Source organism: Carassius gibelio, chromosome B22 (assembly GCF_023724105.1).
Source record: "Carassius gibelio isolate Cgi1373 ecotype wild population from Czech Republic chromosome B22, carGib1.2-hapl.c, whole genome shotgun sequence".
NCBI lineage: Eukaryota > Metazoa > Chordata > Actinopteri > Cypriniformes > Cyprinidae > Carassius > Carassius gibelio.
The window spans coordinates 10264937-10277027 of NC_068417.1; the positions used below are offsets into that span (position 1 = coordinate 10264937).

Here is a 12091-nt window from a genome sequence, read left to right on the forward strand (position 1 = left end):
TTTGGACTTAAACACGTCATTAAACCTTTGTTGGATAACAGGTTTGTAATCTTTCCTTGTGTTTTCATGGTAACTAATTAGCAAGATAACCTAACATACAAAGCCTTTTTTAATATACACTAGTAGTAAATCATTAGGTGCTAGTAATTTTTTATTAGACAACTAGTATCTTTTGTTATTATTGCTAGTAACAGACATTTGTCTGGTCTGACAGACTTGTTCAGGATATCTGATTTCGTACCGACATCTAGCTGTAGTTTCATGTCATTACATTTGAGTTATTTTTTTTTAAACAAGCTGTATTACTCACATTCATCCACAAGGGTTTGCACTTTGCACACCTTTACCAGACCGACAGCTCTTAAAACTGAAGTCTGCAGACAAGCCATGATACAAACCTCTGCTTAACTCAGAAATTAGAAGTGTGCTTTATTGCATTTAATGTTTGCAGTTCAATGTCAATAATACAAAATAAATATGCAAGGGTGAAGATGAGTTTGTTTCTTCATCAGATGTGGAGAAATGTAACATTAAATTACTTGCTCACCAATGGATCCTCTGCAGTGAATGGGTGCCGTCAGAATAAAAGTCCAAACTGCTGCTAAAAAGTCCACAAGTAATCCACACCACTCCAGTTCATCAGTTAACATCTTGTGAAGCCGAAACTGGCCTGTTTGTGAGAAACAAATCTGTCGTTGAGGTGTTTTTAACTTTAAACCACCCCTTCTGGTCAAAATATGAGTACATAATTCATAATAACACTTCCTGCAGTGATATCATCCATTTGATGTTGTTTTCTAACATCAAAATCCACCAAGAGAGCTGTTTTGGACTTTTTTTCACATCACTGCACTCATGTTTTAACGTTGGAAAAAAAAAACACCTTAATGATAGGCCTATTTTTTTTTTTATTACAAACACAAACTTTACACATTTTTCACTTCACAACACATGAGCTGAAGTAATGCATATCACACGTGGATTACTGTGATGTTTTTATCAGCTGTTTGGACTCTCATTCTGACGGCACCCATTCACTGCAAAGGATCCATTAGTGAGCAAGTCATGCAATGCTACATTTCTCCGGATCTGTTCTCATAAACAAACTGACTTATCTACATCTCAGAGGATCTGGGGACGAGTATACATTTTCAGCAAATGTCCAATTTTGAGTGAGCTAGTCCTTTAAGGAACAGTAACCCTGCAGCTGCAGTTCTCTTTCTGTCCGAGGGGCGGCTGTTCGCTGTTCTACATGTGTCCGCACGAGACGAGTTTTCCTCACTGTGTGGTTAAACAGACCTCCAGCACAAAGCCCCCACATCGCATTCACCATGTCCGTGTGTCCTCTCCGGACCCATATCTCTGTGTTATGTTTTTAAAGTGACCTCAGGGTTGGAAATAAACCTGTCTGGATGAGTTTGATGAAGAGTCGATCTATTGGATGAAGAGGCGGAGCTGCATACGCGTATGCACAAACACACAGAGACAATCGACCAGCTGCCACATTTATTCACTTATTAACATGAGACGCTATATTCGGCACAACATTCACACACCACGGTAAGTTTGACGGCTGTTTTTAACATCTCGTTGTTTTTATCTTCGCGGCGGCGAACAGAAACTTTCCGGGTGGCTGGAAGTCAAACGGCTTTTGTTTCAACCACCCAAAAAACATTTCTAATCTAAAAAAAAATTATGTTATCTAGGAAAAATAGCGGTTTAGCTGAAAGCTAACTCGAATTCGCGTTAACAAAAGATGAAAGAGAATTTCGCGGCGAAAGCTTTGAAAATAAACCGAACTTCCCGGATCGAGCTTTTGTTAGAATCTTAGAATGTATCCGGCTACAATGTAACTTTTCATCTTTCATTTCCCGCCATATGTTCTAATTTGTTCATTCTACATCCGCGCTTCTGGTTTCATAGTTGTGTATGATTTATGATCTGTAGACAATCTGTGCTCGGTAAATGAATTTATCTGATATAAACGCCGTCGGAATCTATGGTTGAAACTCCTACTTGTTGCATTGTGTTGTCATGTGTCATAATACAATGGGATATCATAATGCCGTTTATGGTCGCATTGAAGTTTATGGGCACATAAGGCTTTAAGTGTTCACGTATTAGCATCATAAAGTAAAAACACAATGCACTGCCCTGTGACTCTTTGAAAACCCAATGGGATGGTGGTCACCCCTCTCCTGGACTTCAGGATTGGCCGTTTTTTTCCAAATCTGACTGACTGACTTCTGTCCTCCTACTGTCTGTGCTCGACAGCCATGGAAAAACCCCATCATCATCAAGAACAGAAACTTGACAGGAAGCGAGAGAAGTAATTTTGACGTGTCATGAGTTCGTGTTGAATGTTTTTCACAGTTAATATTGTTTGTGAATGCAGCAAGAGAAACCCGAATTGAAGCACCTTTTAACATCAACGTGAAACCAACATTTGCTCTTTCAATCCACGTTCCTGGTTTTACTGTGAACAGTTAGTTCATCAGTGTATGTCACTCCAAAGAAAGATATATTACAATATCTTAATGGTAATTTCTGATCACATTTGGTCATTTCAAGAGGATCTCCTAACTACACATGAAGAGAAAAGCATCTCCTGGGAGTTTCATGTTGGCTTTAATCTTTGTGTGACATGACGGTGAACAGTGAAGAGGGGATGGGTTCACATTGAGAAACTCTTCAGTGACTAGAAGACGTGAACAGGAAGTTGATAGTCACTGATGAATGCAGACGGAGTCATAGGAAATTCAGGAGTGTTAGACAGTTGGGTTTCCCTGCCCTATTTACTCTTTCTCACTCGTTGGTTTTTGTGCCGTCTCTTTTTTTAAAGCTTTATTGTGAAGTTGAGAGGGAGGCCCACAAAGCTTTTTTTGTTGCACCATATGTGCACTGACATGCGACTGAAAGGGAACCACTGAGAGAGAGACCTGGAAGTAGAGCCGGGCGATACAGCTCTACAGATATCACAGTGTTTTACAGCCTTTCATGAGAGATGAGATGCATCTCAAAAGTAATGTTTGCGCTCTGATTTGGCTTAAATGTGTTGTTTTTGGTCCTCAGCCAGAGGAATGATCAATTCAAACATAGTCTAAAATAAATCTAAAATCTTTTTTTTTTGCCAAATTAACAAAATTAAGAATTCTTTATTAATTTAATTTACAACTAGTATTTTTTTTAACATATTTTTAATAAACATTTACAATGTAGCTTTAAAACAATTATATTGTCTTTCAACTTTCAATTACGTTTCACGTGTAATTTTTTTCTCATAACTTTTTAATAGTTAATTGCAAAATAAAGGCATCTCTTTCCTTTTTATTGATCTATTAATTTTATACTAAATAAAAACTATTTAATTTATATGCACTAATATAACAAATTTAGTATTTTTTTCAACATCTAATTTTGCTCAGACTTTCACGATGTTGTTTAATAACTCACAATCTTTTCTCGACCTTCAGTAATATTTGAAATAAATAAATGTTTATTTCTCTCCATGCACGACCAGAAAAATCGTCCTTGCAAAAAGAAATCTAAAGGCATATATATATATATATATATATATATATAATGAACCATATAATCTGCATCCATTTTTTTAAATCAAACCTCTTTGGGGGAGCAGTTACTTAACAAAACATTAAATCTAATGCATTTTTTTTGTTACTTAAGTTTAAAGAGATGATATTAAAACCATTTTTGCTTTCTGTAGGCCTAGTTGTGAGACTACATCTACAACATACTTATCAGATGTGCATTAAATAACCACAATATTAATGCTGTTGCTTTTTTATTACAACCAAATGTTGTGAATATTCGGTGGCTCCTTCCTGTCTTATATTTCGGCCTAGTTCTAGATTTTGATCTGCAGTGGGTGAACATGAAGTCATTGGTTTCATATTCGTCCACTAATGAGTATTGACGAGCAGATGGCAAGAATTAGATCCGTTTTCCCCTGCACGAGCTTCACAGAAGCCGCCTTCCTCTCTCGAAAACCTTCCAGATTTGCAGATGGCAGTGCTTCCTTGATTTCCTGAAGCATCCGCCGTGATCCGGTCACTCATCTGTTTCTCTGCGGTGAAGACAGTCCTTTAATCTAGAAGGTGCCCCGGAGTGGCCTGACAGCAGTGCATTATGGGTGTGTGTTTGCGGTGCGGACTCGGTGTGACGCACGCGCGGTGGGAACGGACAGAAACGGTTAAAGCGGAGCGAGACGCGCTTGCGAGCAGTTTCTCCGTTTCTATGCGCGCGCTCTGTCCAAGTTTATAAATAACTGTAATTACAGAGCGCACAAAGAAACGAGTCTGCTCTGAGTCTGGCATGCATTCGGTTGCTGTTTTAGTATTAACCCCTTCTAGACTAGACCGTGTTAGTCTGGTTTGGGGGTGTTTGAGTCATGAATAACGGTGCATTTATTATTTAACGTGTGTGCTGGAGATGGATGGGAGTCTACTGGTTGGTAATGGTGTGGTTTTGATGTCAGTCCACCCACTTGCCCATTGATCTCATGCCGGATGTGGCCTGTCTGGACTGGAGTGGAAAGTGGATGGAGCAGATCGAGTGCCAGGGACTCCATAAACCGCCCCCTCCGTCTCCATCCTCCAGCGCTGAGCTCATGACGAGCCGCGCAGCTGCACGCGCTCCGAGCGCGCTCTGTTGACTTCTGCTTGATTCGCGACGCCGTTTGTTTAGTGAACGCGCAAACATTGCGTCGTCATCCTCTTCATCTGATGGAAACACGCCGCAGGAGCTTTAAAACTTGACAAATAAGCCTTCGATGCACACGACGATCGGCCGTGTTTCACCCAAATAAAAAGGGGATTTTTATTTTATTGTGACACTATTTTCATGACAGTTATGTGCATGTCTCCCTCACAAAATACAAATTTCCGTAATTCAAACTATTATTATTAAAATAAGTTTATTTATTTGTTTATTTTGCAACAAATGTCACTTTTTGGAACTTTCTACTCCTCAAAGAATCCTGACAAATGAGGAGCATCGCAGCTTTCACAAAAAATTTGGCAACCCAACTGCTTTCATCAGTGATGAACATCAGAAATGTTTCTTGAGCTGCAAATCAACATGATTTCTGAAGGATCGCGTGACACTGAAGACTTATGCTGAAAATTCAGCTTTAAATCATGCTAATAAATAACATTTTTACATATGATGGCACAGAAAACAGCCATTTAAAAAAGCAAAACTATTTATAGTTTTGACCAAATAAATGCAGCGTTGGTGAGCAGAAGATGCTTCTTTTAAAAGCATTTAAAATGTTACCAACCCTAAACATTGGGATCTGTTTTGGTTTTCCCAGTATAATCAATCATTAATCAGCCGAGAGAAACATCAACCCTCAACAACAGCTGAGAAAGAGGTCTTGTTTTTGGTCTTGTCCTGTAGCGTTCTCATGCCCAACAGCGCACATGCAGGAGTAAGTCACGGAGGTGACATTCCTGTTGGATATGCCAGCTAATCCCAGAGCTCGTGTAATGACCAACAGAAGCACTCAGTGATTGGAAAGCGTCTGGAGCCGCAATATCGGGAGATTTAGGAGGAGCAGTTAATGTCTTCAAGATGTCTTCAGAGCGGAGCGGATGACATGATGCAGCTCTGGCTTCTGTTTGATCACTTTTAGAAGTAGAACAGCGTTGGCCTGTTTGATTGTGCATTTAGCTGCGAAATGCATGATTGTGCTCATGTTTCTCTACAGATTTAAGACTCGAATGCACCAAATCCCAATGCTCCTCCATGGTTTTGCATTTAAGACGCACTTTCTGCTTTCTTTAGATCATAATGAGCAATTCCCCTCGGACAGCGGCGACCTTTGGGGTTGAAATGTAAGGTTATCCTGGTCTGACGTCTCTGTGTATCTGGCTGCTGGTCTCTGTATGTTTTTTGTCAGGATTGTATACCAAGATTCTGCCCCGGAGCGTATATGAGGCCTGTGTTTTCTCTGGCACGTCCAGGATAACCGTTTGCATGCAAATGGCACAGAGTGCATCGATAAAATTGAAAACAGGCACTAGATCAGAGCAGCTAACACTAGGACTCAACACAAAGAGTGGTTTTCGTGATTTACAGCTCGGCACGGAGATCTCTTTCTTTTTCAGAGCTGTTTGTTGTATAATGTTAATGTGTGTTGAACAATGGAAGACTGTTTAAGTGTGTGAGGAATTAGTTTAAAAACAAGCAAGCAAACAAAAAAAATGCTGTTTTATTTTGTTTCTGCAAGTGGTTCAAAATAAGCATTCATTGTTTTGCAATATATAAAGTTATAGCAGTATTTGTTGTGTTGAATTGTTTGTTGACACATTTGTGAATACAAAAATCAATGCATAGTGTTATTAGAAAAAAGAATAAAATTAAAGCTGTCAAATGATTAATTGCTTCCAAAATAAAAGGATGCATGTATATATTTAAGATTTTTTTGATATCAAATATTTTATATATAATATATGTACATGTAAATATTTTACATACACTATATTTTTAAACATACACATTATGCAAAAAAAAATATTATTTAGAATGTGATTAATTGCGATTAATCGTTTGACCACACTGAATAAAATACAATGCAATAATGACAAAAAATAAAATAAATGTAACATTTCTATGTAATTTCACCATGCAAAGGAGGTATTGAAAAAGCTTTATTATTCTTTTAATTTATGGTTGAAATAAGACCTGTACTTTTGTTGTTATTGAGATTCAAATGCACGATTAAAAATGAAATAAAACGAAAGAAAAGAACAAATTATTATTATAATTTTTTAGGACATCTCAGCATTGGTCATTTTTATTTGAAAAGTAACAAATCTCTAGTCTGTAGTGTGGACTGCGTCTTTGTCTCCACTCTCTGGATCTGTTTTTGAGCTTTAGTTAGTAGGGTTTTCTGGGTCTACAGTGGGTGCTTGTTCCAGTGATGAACTGCTGTAGGATGGTAAAACTAAAGCTGGAGCACATGTGCAGCGCTGCAGGAGGTCTGGGCTGTTGAGAAACTACTGCCAATGTTTTATTGAGCTCCACTCAGGCTGGTGTTGAATTCTCACAGGAGACGGACGGCTTTCTTCACTCACTTCTGCTGCTTTACTTTACACAAGCGTGCTTTGTGAAACCGAAGCGTTAGCTGAGCTAAAATGGGCTTTAAGATCTTTATTTCTTAAAGGAAAAGTTCAACCAAAAATGCCCCAAAATGTGCTAATTCTCAGGCCATCGGAGATGTACAGTAGTCAGCGTTTGAAGAGGATCAGAGTTGTCCTAAGACAAGAATGCATTTTGGTTTTATGACAACTTTTTGCATGGTTAGGATGAGTTTTTCTTCCTCAGATTTGGAGAAATCACATGCTCACCAATGGATCCTCTGCAGTGAATGGGTGCCGTCAGAATGAGAGTCCTAACAGCTGATAAAAACATCCCAATAATCCACACCACTCCAGTCCATCAGTTAACATCTTGAGAAGAGAAAAGGTGTGTGTTAGTAAGAAACAAATCCACCATCAAGATGTTTTTAACCATTGAACAAGATGTTGTTGCTTCTAGCTAAAATGCCAGTCCATAAAGTCCAGACAATGCATGTAAACATAGTTATCACTGCATTGTTCGTGCTTCAGATAAAACGGGTGTAAAATCCCACTGACTTGTGTTGAAGAGTCACATCTAGACACCTGTGGGAGGTTTCGTGACTCTTGCATTGAGCATAGGCCTAAAACTGCAGGAAAAGTCGTCCGTAGGGAATCCCGTGGAGGTTTGTCTGTCCCCTGCCCACGCGTCTGCTAAAAGACTTGGATCCTAAATGGAGATGATATTAAAACAAAAGCCCTGTTTCTGTCTCAGCCGCACATTCCTCTTCAGTGGGCCTTTCATTCATGATGCTCCATGAAGAAGCTGGGACTGATTTCCCTCATGGGTTTTCTTCTTCTTCTCTTCTCTTCTCTCCCCCGGGAGCTCGGCCAGCTCACATGTGTCTGTCTGAGGGAAGTGTTGAAGGAGGCCCGGCACAGAAACATGAGGATCTGGCTCTCCAGGAGACTCCCTAATCACAAAAGAGACCAAGATCTTTGTTTCGCTGCCAGTCAGTCGAGCTTCCTCTGAGAAAACCGTCGCGAGGGACGATCCTGGTGATCTTTTGAAATGAAGTAATGGTTTTGCTCCAGGTTTTTATGGTTGACTGGTGACTTGGACTTGCTTGTTCTAGTCCATGTCAATGAATTGAAGTCATTTAGCTGAAAACATCTTCAAGACGTTGATTTACAGAATTTACTTTGAATGCATTGCAACAAACTCATTTCACTGTTGAACATGAACTCTTGATAGCTTATGAAAGAACTTTTGCTCTAGTTTTACTTGTTTCCTAGTTAAGATGCATAAAATGTATGAAATGAAGTACATTTTCTTTGGAAGCAGCACTGCATAAGAAACTAAGTCTTGATTTTCATAGTTTGTATCTTGCATTTGTGCATTTAGTGTTCATCAGATTATTTTGAGCTTGTTTATAAGTGAAAAATCTGACAGTGCAGTGACACAAAATTAGGGAAGTGTATCCCCTCCACGTATTAAAAAAAGAGACTATCTCATAATTCCTTCTTCTTTTTTAGTTTTGCCTTTTTTCCTCAGAATTGCAAAATTTGGAGATTTTTTTTTTTTTAATTATATAAACTGTGAAGTATTAACTCCATTAACTTTAAAAGCGCTATACAAATAAACTTGAATAAAAGAATTGCAAAAAAAAAAAAAAAAAATGAGGGGGAAAGGTCAGTATTGTGCCATAAAAAGTCACAACCTTTATATATAATTGTAGATTTTTACGTAGTTGCAACAAGCTTGATTTTTATTTATTTTTTCTTTCTAGGAAGTCCAAATCTCACAACTCCGCCTTTCTTCTAAGAATTGCAAGATTATCAGTTAAAAAAAAAAAAAAAAAAAGTTTTTTTTCTGTGGTGGTGATAACCTTTCATACAATGTACACTTGAAGTAGGAAAGCTACATTATCTAAAAACAATTATTAATATCTATGTAGGTTGCTTCTCAATTAAAAAAATATATATATACCGGTAGTTGGAAATATTCTACGAATTAATTTTATTACTGTGTGGAAAATTTTTAGCTATGACGATTGACAAAGGCATATAGGACTTTTCCCTTCGATACATACATAGCTATAAAAAGGTTATAAAATAATCATAATTATAATTTTTTTAAAGGATTTTTAAGGATTCTTGGCTATTTTGGCTGAAAAACAAGACAAATATCCTCATTTATGTTTTTTTTTGTATTGTGTTAAATTTCAAGTTGGTAGACAGAAGTATCAGTTGCAGAAAAGTTTTTATAAACACATTTGATTCTCCTTAAACGTTGTCTGTTTTACCTAATGTTTAGGTGTTCTGTATATATTTCTGATGTTTTAAAGAGTATCGTGGCAGTAGCTTGGCAACATCCTAGTGTTAAACTCTATTGGAATCAGATGTGGAGCACTATTTGTGTCAGTCTCACTGCCTTTGTAGAATGTTCCAAATAAGTTCCATTTCAGTTAGAATGGAGCTTATTTGGAACTTATGCAAGATGCAGATTAGTTTCACCGTTTGTTGTTTAGATGCATGTTTGTTCTAATTCTTCAGTCTTGAATTGAATTCTTTTCTTTCTCCCAGTGGTGTTTTATGTTTTCTATCCACCAGTCTTGAGCTCTTCACGGAGAAGAGAAGAGTTAACCTGGCTGGTCTATTTCAGGCCAGCTCAAAATGAGCCGTAATGATGATGCCGTTTTTGTGGTCGCTTACTTTTATGCATGCCTTGGGGTTTTATTGATTCTGGTTATGGTCAACAGCCAAGTAAGGAGGATGGCCTACTTTCATCCATCTGAGAAACCAGGCTGGAAAAGTTGAAAAACTTCCACTGTTCACTTTTAATCTTACAGTTATGCATTGTTTACCAGCAAATGCAGCTAGTATTCTTTTTATTTACAGTTTTTTTCTACTGTAATTTTTTTTTATTCCTAGTCCTGTTTTACTAAATATTGTTTTTGATCTTTATTTTTTAGTATTTACTTGTATTCGTAATTTACAAAAGAAGTCATACTTGGTAATATTTTTTCTGGCCCTTGGAATGATTTAATTTTGATTCTGCATAAAAACGCCAGTCTCATTGGAATGGCCAGTTATGTTGAACCATCAGAAAATACGTCCATTCGTTGACAAGGACTTTCCAGAGTAACTTAATTTAACTCCTTATAAGCTGACAGCTGTTTAAGACACTTGGTTGTCATCTTCACAGGAAATAACTTGCATCCTCAAATGTACAGTCAAAACAAGCGTACAGTGTTCTGCTTCGTTTGTTCTGCTGGGTAGCAATGACTCTGCCAAACCAGAATTCGGTAATCTGTTAATGGAATAAACAGCGTTGGATAAAATTGGATTGGTAGGTCAGACTTTGGTTCTTCCACAAACCTTTGGGAGCATTTCCAAGCATTGGACATCTGACTTATTTCTGAATGAAGTTCTGGAATTTGATTTGCTTCTCCATTGGACATTGACTTGAACATCAAAGCGTATATTATCTTTAAAAAAAATGACCAACGTTTTTAATTTGGAGTGTGCATTGAAATTAAAATGTTAAAGTCATTTTGATGTTAGATCATTTTTATGACGGAATTATTTTAATTGTGGAAAAAACGGTCATTGAAGGGATGGTTTGGTTCATTGGATTAATATTATACCGTCTATTATGTAGTACACTTCAAAAGCATTTAGAAATAATGACCAAAGGCCAGTATTATAAGTGGCGTGTGCAAAATGAGATTCACTCTGTTTGCACGTTGAGCAACTTTGTTTGCAGGGGTTAGCTATTTCCTCTTTCCTTACTAAGCGTTTTTTCCTTGTTTTTATTTTTAAATCTTGTTTTATACACGTAATCGTCTTGCATTTTCTACTTGAGTAAATGTATTGTCTTTTCTGTTAAATATTATTTACATTTTTGTCTTGTTTTAAAGTAAAAACTTGTATTGAACGACCGTAAACCATGTGACGATATTGCTTTCTATTGCTTTTATGTTGCTTTGCTGGGATGTAGTTGCCATGCCGATATTGACACCCTATGATGTAGCAGCTGTGGCCTTGTACTGTATATTTATAGAGACGTGCTGTCTATTCACGGCAGATTCACGCCAAGCACACTGACTAACTGTGACCACAGTTTCCTGTGAGATGTAGCTATACAGATGCAATTGCCACTCGTGATCAGAGTTTATTGCAGGGACATGCTTTAGGCAGATTAAATAAAGGAGCTGTTTAGTCTGAGTCAGATGCCACAAATAATAAGGTCAGATCGGGAGCTGTAGGCCTGAGAAATAAAGGGTAGGGGCGAGCGGTTCATCCAAAGAGCACTAGTAATGGCCCCTTATCTCTGTTTTTTAATTAAATCCTGAAGTTCTTGTTTACAAATGATTGATCTAATTGAGATAAATGAGACTGAGTTGGACTTGTTCCAAAACTAAAAGGGAAAGGTTAATAGTAAGAAACAAAGTAGGCCAGAATGGAATGTAGGACTGTAAAACAATCAATAAAATCAATGAAAATGGTTGTTGACATATGCCATTATTGGCTGGTTGGCTCTATGTGCTGTCAAGGACAACCTTAGTCAGTAAATGTCACTTTGCAGTGCTGAAAATCTGGGCTAGGATCAAAATTGCATTCATAAAATGACACATCTTTGATGATGAGTTATCTATAGAAAGTGGTTTGTTTTAAAGGCGGCAATTAATGTATTGTTTCATGTGTTTATGATAGCTTTTCATATGATTCTGAGGTGTTTTTATGCCAGTCTGTACCTTATTTTACTGTAATATCCCTATTTGTATGTTTTAAATTAAAGTGAGTATTTGCTAAAAAGTGATTAATTGAAGAAATAATCGATTAATCACTCATGTTAGTTGCAATCCTAATTCTTTTCTGGTCTATACTTTATTTTACAGTAATATTCCTGTCTGTATGTTTTATAAACTTAAACTTAAAGCAAACTGGGTATTTTGTAGAACAGTGATTAATCAAAGTAATTGATTAATCACTTGTATTAGTTGCAT

At 37.3% G+C, this 12091-nt stretch overlaps 1 protein-coding gene across 18 annotated transcripts in view; it reads left to right on the top strand.

Moving 5' to 3' along the window:
* Nucleotides 1–1231: 1231 nt before the first annotated feature.
* LOC127988132 (unconventional myosin-IXb) overlaps nt 1232–12091 on the top strand; it is a 43274-nt gene continuing 32414 nt past the window's right edge. For 7 of the 18 annotated variants that reach the window (XR_008161511.1, XM_052590701.1, XM_052590698.1 and 4 more), the window contains exon 1: nt 1232–1560. The gene's annotated coding sequence lies outside the window, so the exon portion shown is untranslated. The remainder of the gene's footprint in view (nt 1561–12091) is intronic. The other 11 variants (XM_052590687.1, XM_052590691.1, XM_052590689.1 and 8 more) reach the window with 3 other exon arrangements.